General features: G+C 43.8%; 1 protein-coding gene across 8 annotated transcripts in view; it reads right to left on the bottom strand.

Annotated features, from left to right (window-relative positions):
* The window catches only part of ACAD10 (acyl-CoA dehydrogenase family member 10), a 482,886-nt gene that overhangs the window by 189,062 nt on the left and 279,897 nt on the right, over positions 1-13,927 (bottom strand). The gene's annotated exons all lie outside the window — the stretch shown is intronic.

The following is a 13,927-nucleotide window of genomic DNA, read 5'->3' as shown; positions in this document are numbered from 1 at the left end:
CAAGGACAGTAGATTCTGGAAATTAGCAGCACAAAATCACCTTGAAAGAGCCAAGTATCAGAGTTTTAACATATCCCCCGATAATTGGGTGGCCCATTTTTCATCACTTTACTCGCCAAGGAAGCCAGATGACATTGATAGTGTGACTAATATAGTAGAGGATGCTACTTTACCTTCCATAGTGCAAGAGCTGTATAGTTGTCCTGTCAAGTTCAGTCTTGAAGAGACAAACAGTGCAATATAGTCTCTTAAACTAGCTAAAGCACCGGGACCTGATAAAATTCCAGGTGACCTTTTTAAGTCAGAGCCACTTATCTGGTCAACTTATTTTAACCTTTTATCGAATGCCATCTCGGCCGGGGGAGCGATCCCTGATTCATGTAGGGGGCCGACATAATAACTATTTTTAAAAAGGGTGATGCTAACAACCCAGCTAATTACAGGCCAATTAGCCTGTTCGACAATGCTCAAAAAGTTTTCAGTCTCCAACTACTAAACAAATTAACAGAATGGATGGAAGAAAAACAAATACTTTCTCTCTTTCAAGCAGGCTTCAGAACTAAAACTAGCACCATAGATCAGATTTTTAGATTTATACTATTGTATTGGAAAACTGTGCTTTTATGTAAGGGTATGTTGTACGTAGCATTTATTGATCTTAGAGCTGCTTTTGATCTTATCCTCCATTCCAACTTGTGGCAGGTTCTTTTTAATATATGTGTTCCCAGTAATCTTGTACATCTATTGAGTAAATTAAATGAGAATAATTATGCCCAAGTACGTTGGGGACCAAGTGGAGAACTGTCTATTCGTATTACAATAGAATGGCGCTTCAGGCAAGGCTGTGTGCTTGCCCCCACTTTGTTTTCTCTTTATCTAAATGATGTGGTTAAGGTTTTGGAAAATTGCGTAAATGACTCGCCAATGCTAAATAACAGGAAGGTACCGATCCTACTTTTCGCAGATGACTCCCTACTCATTTCAAAGTCTCCTAAGGGTCTTCAGCCCCTGGTTAATAATTTCCTAGGCTACTGCAATGAGAGGGGACTCGAGCTAAATGTTAATAAAACAAAATTCATGGTATTAGGCAAGGGGATCAAGAAAAGTAAAACGACTATTCGGGTTGGCAAAGACGTCCTTGAGAGGGTTGATGATTTTGACTACTTAGGAGTACGATTTATGGATAATTTTAAATGGCTAGATCAGATCACGAAAAGTAAACTTATTGAGCACAGGTCAAATGCTATTTTGAGAACGCAAAAAAGGACGGTATCTCATGAAGTATCCCCCGTCATGGAGATTTACCGTGCTAAGGCGCAAGGGGCTGCCCTTTACGGGCCTGATGTCTGGGGTCATATTGATGTTCAGCCCCTGGCACTGGTAGGAAATAGTTTTGTTAGGAAAATGTTATGCCTTCCCCATAGTACACACCTTATTCCACTGTATTTAGAACTGGGATTAAAAAGAGTAACAGATCTAGTGGCCCTGAAAGCATTGACTTATTGGGTTAGTCTCTGGTGTACACCGGAACTTGCTTTTTATAGGGATTTCCTGTGTGAAGTTCTAAATATACCAGGTGCCAGATCACTTGCATGGATTAACCATGTGCCCTCATGGTTTGGAAAGTTAGGTCTTCACAGATTTTGGGCTGATCCTACTAGATTAAAGAAACTTGATATACACCTTCTCAAAACTACCTATTGGAACTTTATTAATGAATGTATATTAAGAAAAAGTTCTGTAGGATCTTTGACTAATACATTTCTTGATTTTAAATCTACTCCACTACTAGAGGATTACATGGATTTTATACCTTTTGCTTTCCATAAAAGTCTCTTCATACAGTTTCGTTTGGGGATATTACCCATAAGATCATTTACCCACAAATGGAATCAAGCACAGCCAGTACTGACCTGCCCAATGTGTAATCAGTGTGACGAAAATGAATCACCTTTGCTATTTTTATGTACGGAGTATTCCTCCACTCGTAGGAGGTGGATTATTCAGATTTGTCGCGAACTGGGGATTGCACAATATCAAATAGCACTAAGGATTCTAAAAACTGACCTCTCCCCTAGAACTGTTTTAGAGGCAGTTTGATACAAGCGCAATGCAATTTTAAAAATTAGACCGGTGTAAAGATCATGAGTTGCACTTTACCATTTATCTAGATCAATGAACTGTTTTTTCATCTTGTATTGTTTTATTTGGTGTGATTTTATGGTACTGTTTGCAGCCTAGTTTTATATACAGTTTTAAAGCACCCGGCACTTCAGGGTCTTTCACTGATGAGTAGATATTATAGATTGCTGCTATTATTATATCTAATTCTGAAGCATTCTGCATTTTAAATATGGACGTATTGCTGCTACTATTGTATATATATCTGTGTATTTTTATTGTTATTTTAATGTTTGGGCTGTTGGTTGAAACGTTGATGGTTGTAATAACAGAATAAAGTTTTATATATACAAGTGTTATTTTATACTTTTTACGGACTATGTTATTTATCAACGCAGGGCTGTGTGTGTTTTGTACGGAAAATGTACGAGCATGACTATTCATATTCCTGTAATCGAACACTATACAATAGGAACCGTCCGGTTTCACTATTAATTGGAAAAAGAGGATTATTCATTGACGAAACACAGGGTTCAATAACACCCTGATATTCCCAATGTGTCAAGATGTCACTCACGGAAGCTTTGGCTTCTTGTTTGTTAGGGTATTGGACTTGTGGCTGTGGCATGGAACGTAAAGCTATCTCATGGGCTGGTGATTTATTGTACCAGCACACTTGATTACGATACACAGCCGGCGCTAGGGTCAAAGCCCATTCAGACTCGTAAGCTTGTTTTGCCTCTTCCGAGACGTAAAGGGAAAAACTAGGAAGTATTACGTCATCCCCCCGCGACGAAGCCAAGACTAATTGGGGGGGGGGGGGGGGGCAATCAGCCTCCGCCAACAAAATGTCATAAGAGGAAGTAAGGTTTTCCCAAAAGATTGCCTTAATTGTCCTCAATTTGGATGATTAGCTAGTAAAGCGTATCTGGGGGTGCAATTTGAGTATCTGCTGTTTCCAGTGTAATGAAAGGATCAGTTGCTCTCGCCTCCAGACAAGGATAGAGTAGCTAACGCACTATGGTAACTTCCGCCATGGGGTCGAGGAGTGTCACAGCCAATCTCCAATCGAGGAGCAGGGTTCTCACCGTCTGAGGCATATTTCGCTGTCATAGCGCAAATTTCTTCTTCTGAAATGGGGCACGGTAAGGATGCGGACCCTCATGCTTTGCTTTTACATCAAACTGTTGTGGCTGATCATGTCTTTGTTGAGTAGTCGTGCCTTGTCTGCGATCCTGTCCCTCCTCTCAACCGAACTATGGGTCCGATGATTACTGAAAGGAACGAGGAGAGCGCGGATCAGGAACCTGAAATCTGGTGTCTTAAGTTTAGTGCGGTCACGCAAATAATTTCTATGTTCTGAAGTATCAGGTGTAGGTGAACCTGCACGCAAACCTTGCTTCTGTTGTTGCTGCCGCTTATTCTTATTCCAGTTCTTCTTTGGAAACACTGGACACCCCGCTTTTTCTAGTTGAGGCTTACTTTCTGTCTGAGTAAAAGGTCTCATTCCCAAATTATTGCGCCCCAATGATATATAAACTTTAGCTATAATCTTGGGCAATTCACTTTGTTTATCCACGTCAGCCACTGCCTCAAGGCGCTGACTCACCTGTAGGCTAAATGCTTTCCCCTTGACGTTAGCAAGAATTATGTTTGAGACTATGGGGAATGCCCCCACGAGTCTCATCCCCAACTCAAGGGCAGCCTCCTCTCCGTGTTCATCCTGAACTTTCTTAAGAACTGTCGGAAGCACAGTCATGGAGGGGGTGCCAAAGCATAGGGAGTAAACTGCTGCGAAGACCTTACCCCAAGTGGTGCAATCTGCTAAATTGGGAATAAGACCTTTCGGCTAACTCATTGTAAGTATCCTGTGTTTATCCACAGGACACGTGTGAGGAAAGACAGCTTCAAGTTGCTCAAATTGTTCGACCAACCAAAAAGGGAATTCATCCCTATTATGAGGCCACTTCCCCATCACCAAATTAATCATGATAGGACTTATACCCATGCCAACATGCCCTGGTGGCTGAGCGGCACCTGCCTGAACCGCCGGTACATTACGAGAAAGATATTGAATGACACTTCTATGAATGTGAATTATAGACGATTGTAAAATTTGCAGCTCTGCGTGTGAAACTGTCACATAATTTAGATGTGGAGTAAAGCCAGCCCAAAATAGGCCAAGTGGCACCGTCGACCGACAAGGGTCCAAGACAGACTACCGAAACAGGGTGAGGTGGGGAGCCATTAAACCATATGGTGTGCTCCCAAGCTGACAAAGGAACTTCAAGTAAATGATATGGACGGTATTGTTGTGGCACCGCACCACGTTCATATTCATGAAAGAAATAATTGGCCCCCTCAACCGCAGGAAACTTAACCTAGGAGTAGAAAACCTCGAAGCGGTAAGCAGAATTTGCCTCTACAACAAATATAAAATCCGCACCCGCAACTGGGACTCCATTTGCGGTCAAATGCACAGTAACTGCAGCACGAGTAGGTACAGCTATGACTATCGGTTGTGCCATTATGGAATGCAACAGAGAACCTTTTAGAATTCAAGCTTGAAAAACCTATAAAACTTCCAATATAGGAGGTAAACTCCCCCACACCACGGACGTCTCTGTAACCGGTGCGAGGGTATCGTGGACAAGCGGAATCGCTACTCAGGGGTCCCGTGAATAAGTACCACAGCAAATGTTGGTGGCGCTATGTTGCAGGGATTCTGCACATACATAGAACCATACGCAGGATTATGGGACCTTGGTGTATAGGGGCTGAGCCTTCCTACCGCCGTAGTACCCACGGGCCCAGGACCAACTAGCTAGAGTGTCTCACTCGCTCTCCTACACAAACACAGAGAAGCAAATGATTAGACAACCCAGAACACAACACTCCCAGATCTCTCAGGAATCGTGGTAACAAGACACACCTTTTCGCTCACACTCTCACTCCTGTCCATACACAATAAGATCTGACCGAGACACGAATTTAGTTTAAAATGTTTATTTTAACTAACGTGCTCCAACATGCAGAACACGTGCTACAACAAGCGGAAAAATGCAGAACAGTATTACAGTTAGCATCGCAGCCAGTCCATACATTATGAAGGTAGATGTCATTGTATAAAGACAATGGAGAAAGGACTATAGTGCCTAACCTCCCTCCCCTTGGTAAGAATGAGTATTATTATATATTAGAAGATCTTTGGGTTTTGTTAGCAGACCTCATAATTTAGAGCATAGATGGGATTTCTACATCGTAGCTGGGTGTTGCTCTTCTCCCTCGAAAGGTCCCTTTCCAAGTGTGTGTCCCCTAAACATGCATCCCCGTAATATCAAAGTACGAGCCTGCAGCAGCAGCTGCATTAGTGTGTTTTGTCTAGGTGCTAGGACCTGACCAGAACAAAATAACAAGGGGCATTGTTTATCGACCTTGCTCACAATGTTCAGACTAAACTCCAGGAACAAGCAGAGAACGAACACAGCAAACAGTTATCATGTGAAAGGAATAAACAGAGTCTAGCAAAAATAAAGTTATGTAGTAACATGCGCAAAAGCAGCATCATGGCTGCAGAGCTCATGCTAACTTAGTGATGTAGGCAATGTCCCTATCGGCCACATGACAGATGTCTTTATCAGATTCTGATGAACAGCTGGGGGCACATGAACCAGCTCAGCCATCTCAGCCTCCTAAGGAATCCTTGGTGGGACAATTCTTTGATATGAGGCCAATTAGAAAGAAAGTTTCTGCAAAGTATATCATCTGTAAACTTTGCAAGAAGGAGTTCAACTGGGAGAGCATACCTAAACAAAATAGCGTGAGTACCACTGGCATATGGAGGCAACTCAGATCTTTGCATCCGCAAAGTCTTGCACAGGCAGAGTTGGCTCGTGCTGTGGAGCTAGGCAACTCAACAGCGGCTTCCACATAATTTGCTCTGGGAGATACTGAGTCTGCACAGGTTCCAAGTGTAGAAATAGAAAACTGCTTTCATGAATATAGCACTATATTGCTGCTTGGGTAAGCAGACAAGCAGGTCTGTCCAGGACATGCTTGTCCAAGATCATAAGTGCCCCCCAGGCAGTAGGCTTTTTTTTTTTCTTTTTTTTTTTTTTTAACAGTTTTTACCACATTTTTCTCCTTTTTGTTTCTAAGGAGATGTTGTTGGTGTTTCACACCTTAAAGGTGTATGTTTTTGTCCTACCTTAACAGGACAAACAAAAAAGATTGTAGTTGTTTAAAACTGTTAACAGAAAAGCTCCTTTCCGAGCTAGTCTCTACTTGCATACATGATGTTGTTTGCACTATGTTTCCTTTTTCCCCCGTTCTTAAAAGCTCTTGTGAGACTCTCCCAAGAGCCAGGCAGGCAATCGCTTGGGTGCAGTCCGAGGGGGAAGTGCTTCCTAATTTGCTCTCTTCCGAGAATGTACATTTCATAATGGACGTTGCATTTACATTAAATATATCCTGATGTAGTATGTATAATTTACATACACCAGATTAGTAAGTGTGTTTAGTTTAATGAAATGCAATCCATGATCATTTAGGTTTATTTAAAAACCCCACGTTTATTTCCATGAGATCAACACTGGTACATAGCACACATTGATACTCATTTATTTATTTTAAGTCCATTTAATATTATTAGAAAAAGTTGAATCACTACTTTTTATTTTCCGACCCGCAATAGTCTTGCAAGATTGTAAACCTTTTTTAAGAGGAATAACTAACACTTTCCTTTATTACAGTACTTATGCCTTATAGTACCCATTGGTAGGGTGTGGGGAGAAAGTAATCTCTCAAATGAGACATTTCACAGTATAACAAGAGTATAAAGTAGGGTGTAAGGCGAAACTGGAATCTCACTGACACCTCTCCACAGCCTAACAACTCTGTATAGTAGCCTATAGGGAGAGACTGGCCTCTCCAGCGAGACCTTGCATGAAGGTAACCTAGGAGTTGACAGTAGTTTACACTGTCCTTAACACATCTTTAACCTTGTACGATTGCTAGGGGTTTAGGACCTCAAACCACAGAGTCTCATTCAGAGTATCATCAGTGGGTCAGTCATTGTCTTGGAGATCTCTCAATTGCCTCAGAAGCGCTCACATTTTTGGAGGCAGCCGTGTGCTTGGTAGACTGTTTTCTCGACATGCATGCACCAGCCTATATTAGGTACCTATTCTTGTACCTGTGGTAGAGTTGCGCTTCTCCACTGTCGGACCATATCTCTACGGCCCACCATCCATGCAACATTGCAAAACAGCGTAGTATATTTTGGCAGCGTCTGACAGCCCCAAATTCCCAAGCCTATTACATGGGCATTCAGGGTTATTTTGGAGTCCAGGGCCTTTGTGAGGTGGCTGTTGATGCCGACCTGAAATCCTTTATACATGGGCAAAACCATAATGTAGGTAAAAGCGAACCTTCCTGGTGACATCCCCTCAGACATCTATTAATATTCAGCTTCCCCATATGGTATAGCCTGATTTGGATGTAGCACGCCCAATGTAGAATTCTTAACTGTACCAGTCAGAAGCCTGCCCTAATGGCAACCTCCCCCGGGGATTTATATTCATCAGTCTGAGTCCTCCATGTAGCCACAGCGATTCTCGGTATGCCCCCCACCCCATAGCAGAGAGCAGGTCACTGCATTGACTGCTGCAAATGGTGTTTCTGCAGCATATACAGGAATTTAGGGAGCACTGTAATTTTATAGAGTGCTTCCGTCCCCAGCAATGATAGTGAGTTTACTTCAGTGTCCCACATCTAATTCGTATTTGTCAAGGACACACCAGAGGTTGCGGCGCATTAATTCTTAGGGCTCTATCATTATGGACATTCCCAAGTATTTCAACCCCTGCGTCGTCCAGTCCAGGGGGGCACTGCACTCGCATGCCTGTGGGGGCAGCCATCTTATCGAGAATATGCCACAGAATGGTGCCAGTTGATAAGCACTCCAGCAAATTTTGCGAATGTAGTATGTCAAGTATTCGTGTAATAGAATTTTCTGGGTCCACCAGAAAGGGCAACATATTGTCTGCGTACAAGGAGCTTCTGTTCTCCCTCCCCGAATCCCTTCAGAGGCTCTTCAGCAGCGCGTCCATCCTCAGCCATTCTGCCAATGGTTCTACTGATAAAGCAAACAGAAGGGTGGAAAGTGGACATCCCCATCTTTGCCCCAACCCAAATTCTCATGAGACCGTGCCGTTAATTTTCACTCTCGCTGTGGGGTCAGCAATGAGCCACTATACCTATGCCGTGAACTCCCTTCCAAGTCTCATCTTCTCAAGAACTGCCATCAAATAGGGCCATTCTAACATGTCAAATTCCCTTGAGGCATTCAGTGAGAAGAGCACCACTGGTTCTCTCAGCCTGTCCCTGTTGCCCATAACTCCATAAAGGTGTCACAGATTATGGCGAGTGGACCTATGTGACATGGGGCCTGACCTGACTGGTCAGGTGCAATCAATTAGTTAATAACCTGATACAGGAGATTAGGAAAACTCCTTCACCAAATTATTTACCTCAGCATTAGGGAAATAGGCCTATATGATGCACAGTCCACCGCGAGTTTCCCCTTATGTATTAGTACAATCATTGATTGGCGAAGATTGCTTGGTAGGAAACTCACCTTGCAGGTATCCTGATACATCTGCAGCAATGCTTCCCTGAGTTCGCTGTCCTGACATTTAAAAAAAAACTCTGTCGGGAAGCCATTTTGCCGTGGGGTTTTCCCACTTTTCATCTACCGAATGGTCTGGCCTATTTCCTGTGCCTTCATTGGTCAGTCCAGCCTGGTTTTATTGTACACTTCGAGACTATGTGTCAGGATGTCACCTATGAACTTCTCAAGGTCTTCCTCTGTGTAGAGTATCTCCAATTGGTAGACCAGCTCTAGATATGCAGCGAAGGCGTTCGCTATGTCCAGCGCAGATTCCACTAGGAGTCCCGTCTCTGTCTTCCCCTGTCTTATCCATCGCTGTCCCTCCTCCCTAGCCAGCAGTCAGGCCAGGAATTTCCCCGCCATATTGCCCACTTGAGAGAGTATGACATTTTGCTAGTTTTAGTGCTTTAGCCTCATCCTCCAATAACTGTTGATATTCTTCCCTGGCCATTGCAATCAAATGGGTTACTGCAGCATTCTGATCCAGCACATAAGTCCCCTCCCATTGGGCCAGTTTCGTCTTGAGCCCGTGGATTACCCGTAGTTTGTTCCTGCACTTGCCTGCTATTTTTGCTATCAGTTGCCCCCACACTCCTGTTTTGTAGGCCTCCCACAGTGCGACCTCAGATGACACAGATTGCACGTTTTCAGCAAGTACTGGTCTGTCACCTAAAGGAGGAATTATTTGCTGTTCTAATCTCGGATTTCCCAGAGGTCCAATTGCCATCCTGTTCTGAGGCTAAATAGTGTGGTGTACAGTGTACTGCACAGTGGTGACTGGTCAAATATACCCTAAGGGAGAAAGTGTGTATCCCCAAATCTACCTCTATGGATCTGTGGCACCAGCTCTCATCCCGTTGGCTGCACAGGAATACTGTTGTTTCTCTGGGTAAGACTCACACAAGGGCCCACCAGGCTCACTGCCTGTGTAAAACCCAACAGTCCTGTATCAGTGCGCCCTGACTGTTCATGTCTTCACCTAGAACGGTCAAGGTGTCCAGTGTTTGGAACAGTCTTTTGCCCATCTTTGCTAGCATGTTGTCTGTAGACCCCGGGGGACATTCCGTGACACAGCAGTCACATGTTCGCCTTGACACATGCCCTTATAGCCACATAGCACTGCTTCGTATCTGTCCATGTCTGATTAACTGTGAGTGGAAGTGATTTGCAGGCCAGTATACCCATCTATTGTGTGCCCGTGGTAAACCCAGAGTGCGCCCAGTATTTATATCTACCCCTACCTAGGAAGTCACACCCTGTACCCACCGGGTGTGTCTCTTGTAACAGTATCAAGTCCGGATCTTATCGGTAGAAGTATTTCTGCACTAAACCCTTTTTAATTTTGTGCCCTAGCACATTAACATTCCAAGATAGGATCTTAAGAGTCAGGTCGCCTGTTCTACTGGCCATCTCAATAGTGTTATGTTACTTTTATCTGCTCCCACTTCCCCTCTGTCCGTCAGTCTCTTATTAAGCACCTCCGTGACCGCGATACCTTTGGTCAACCATCTCCCTCCACCCCTCCTCCCTACAGCCTCATGCTGTGAGCTTCAAACTACCCACCACCCCAATGCCTGAGGTGCCCGTCGCCCTCCTCAGCAACATTAAGCTTACAAAACGAATGTGGAGTTCACTGTTTCAGTACTTTCGTCCAATTCCCCAAGGAATAGGGGCAGACCCCCTAAAAGTGTAGATATAAGAAGATAGTCATAAGAAGATAGTCTCCGGGCCTCATTGGCTCCTATTATATGTTCATTCCACTGCTGATTCCAAGTGTCTTTGGACCCCATCACACGTGCCTCAGAGGTTCAGTGATCTTGGTGTAGGTGTTTGGTCGTCCATTTCTCTGGTTTTGCTGTTTCTCTCGGTGTGTCTCCAGTGTCCAGATGGTGGCCATGACTACAGACAATTTCAAACTACCTTGGGTGAGAGGAAAAACCAGGTCTTGCCTTCCACGTCGCTGTAGAGTTTACCGGGGAAAAGCATTGCGTATAGTATCTTGCATTTGTGGAGTTCTACTTTGGCTTTATCAAAAGACTGCCTATTGGTTTGCATCTCTTGTGTGTAGTCTGGGAAAGGCTGGAGCTCTGCATTTTCAATGGACAACTGTACTTTTTGATGAGCTGCCCTCAGGATTGCATTCCGGTCTCCAGAATTCAATATCGGTGCTATCAGTGGCCTGGGTTTTTCCCCTGGTGTTGGGGTATGCTTGCTATTCTTTGTGCTATTTCGACCACAAAGTCATTGTAAAGAACCTCTGGGTTCACCATGGTTTTGATCAGGCCTTCCTGAATTGTTAGACTACCAATGCCTCTGTCTTTCTCGGTAGCCCCACAAAGCGCATACTGTTGCACCTATAACGCCCCTTCGTGTCCTACGCTCAGGTATACAGTTTGTGGGTAGTCTCTGTGAGGCATTGGACTTCTAATTCCAGGTGTTTGATGGGCCATGTGTGTTATGTCATGGTTTGTTCAGCTGTCCACATACTGGTGGTTGTTTTTTGAAGATCTGCCCTCAGGACAGTACCGTCCACTGCCAGCATGTCTATTTTGAGTTCTTGGGCCAATCTAGAGTCCTTCACCGCCTGTAGGAGATTGTGAAGGGGTGGGTCCTCAGGCAGCTGCGGGGTCTCCGCAAGATCCATTTCCATTGGTCGCCCAGGCGTGCCCCTACAAAAAGCATATGTATTCAGTTTACCTGCCTGGAGGACGGACAGAGAAGAATATGGCCAAGACCCTTCTCTCTGCGCACCTCAATGTCAGGGTCATCTCTCAGTTATTGTCCCTTTGGTGTTCTGCCTTCCCTTCACATCTTTTGCTGGGCCCTCTCCGGCAGTTGCACGAGGTGGCTCTGGCAGCCCTTAGACAATCCAGGCAACACATGGTCTTGGCCGTCACTCCTGCTACTACTTCAAGCATCTTCTTAATCATCTTAAGTTGGCATGGCGCAAAGGGAGGAACCATCACAGTATATCCCAGCCCGTGGTCTCCAAATCCATTCACTGAACCCCTTTAAGCATCATCTCAGGCGTTTGACCAGGTGCCAGCATAGACGCGATGTGCCAGCATAGACGGCAATGTGCTTCCACTATCTCCATCGGAGCTTCCCTCACCCATCTGTGCACTGTGTCAGGTGCTACACAGGTGAAGTATATGGAGGCTTTCCCCTTCTGCTGTTTGTGCCCCAGCTCGGGGACTATGGTGCAGCCCCGTCCTACCTATTTTAGGCAACCATTTTGCACTGGGGTGCTCTGGTAGTCCTCCTCCTTCCCTCTACCAGCATGCCTCAGTTCATGGCCCTTCCTGGGTCCCCACTTCGATGCCCACCCAGTACTCAGGGTGTCTTGGTGCATGGAGGGATGACCCGTACCCCCCTGGAGACCTGCAGCCTGAAGCATGGTAACCACCAGCACTTGCTCGTTTTCAGCAGTATGGCGGCGCCAGCAGACCCCCTGTGTCACCAAGATTTAGTCCAGTTTTGCCACTGTGGCGCAGGATTTCATGCTGCTATCTTGTTCAGCAGTTGACCACGCCTCCACCCCCTCCACTCTCACCACTAACTTTGAAATCTTTGAAGTTCAAGAAAGTGAGCAGATGCAATAGATTAAAGCAAATGCATAGAACCCCAGGTGAAAAGTACAAAGTTAAACTTTATACATTAAGAATGTGCAGGGAGATGAACCAATAATTTGCACACTTCTTCTCCCACACAGTCATTACAATTTGAGATCAACAATTGTAATAATGCCTAGTTGTAGACTTTGTAGACAATCAGTCTCTGGGTATTTCCCAAATTTCATCTAATTAATAGAATGTAGAACTTCAGGTATAGTTATCACAGCATCCATAGACTGTAAGGCATGATTTATTAAGTTAGTGTAAGATATATTAGAACACTTTTCATGTTATTCTGATCAGTGTTTTGTGCTTTCTGCATTGTCAAATTTGGTTTTAGCAATGTTTTTGGGCATTTGTGTATGGGTCTACTTAAACGCCAATAAATGTTTGCTTCACTGGGCATTTACATAACTCTTGTAGTTTCTACATCCTAGAAATGTATTTTACTCGTACAAGGATTGTGACCAAGAAAGAAATATGCCAAGATCTACTGCACCAAAATAATTGAAGAATCAGAAATGAAGACAAATAGAAACTGATCAAAAAGACTACAGTGAGCCCTCCATTTGTGCACTAACACACACAGGCTGCCGGTGATTATAAGCCCCCACATGTTTCTCACTGCAAGCATTCTGCAGGATCTCTATGGTTCATGTCCTGATGAAGACCACTTAATAAGGTGCCAGGGGTTAAAAAATGTTGGCCTATGTAACAATGGGATACCCACAAATACTCGACTAAAAACTATGTTTCAGAGACTGTAAAACAATACAAAGTATAACTTTTATAAATCAAAAAAAGAATACATAGACCTAAATAAAGCCGGAGTCAACATACGTCAAGCCTTATTAAACAATTCAGCTGTGACATTATTCCCAAGTAAACGGTAGGCAATACACACAGGAAAACTATTCCAAAAGAGCAAATTGTTGAATTTGAGTGCATGTATAAATATTGGGAATGCATTCTAACACACCCTGAACTATTGTCTATAAAATTAATCTACAAAACATGCAATGTGTGCGTTACCTCTCGCCCTTGGTTTCAGAACAAAGGCGGGCGTTACAGGTGTCTACCTATACACCCAATATAGAAATGTGGTTCTATTAAGAGTTTTACTCATGTGAAGATAGCTAATGCTTGTCACACACAATATATAATTTATCTGATTTGTAACGTGCCAACATGTTGCCAAAGCCACATGACAACGAATGATAAACCAATGGAGCTCAGTCAAATTACCAAATCTGTTTTGTACTAGTGGTGTGATCTGTATGGACCGAGTAAAAAAAAAAAAAGAAAAAAAAAAAAAGAATATTCTACCTCCAAACAGATAGAAAAGGACTCGTCTAGAAGGTAGAACTTTCTCCTACCAGACCACAGGGCTGTCATAAGGTCGGCCTTGGGAGAGAAGTTTTCTGTATGAGCATTTAAATTTAAATACCTTTAAAGGGCTGGCTTTACGAACCTGATCTTGCTCTATATCTTACTTTTATCCGACAATTTCTATAGCACCAGG

The sequence above is a fragment of the Triturus cristatus genome, chromosome 11, assembly GCF_964204655.1.
Source record: "Triturus cristatus chromosome 11, aTriCri1.1, whole genome shotgun sequence".
NCBI classification, from domain to species: Eukaryota; Metazoa; Chordata; class Amphibia; order Caudata; family Salamandridae; genus Triturus; species Triturus cristatus.
Note: the sequence above shows the minus strand (reverse complement) of the source record. Positions and strands in the feature narration are given on the sequence as shown.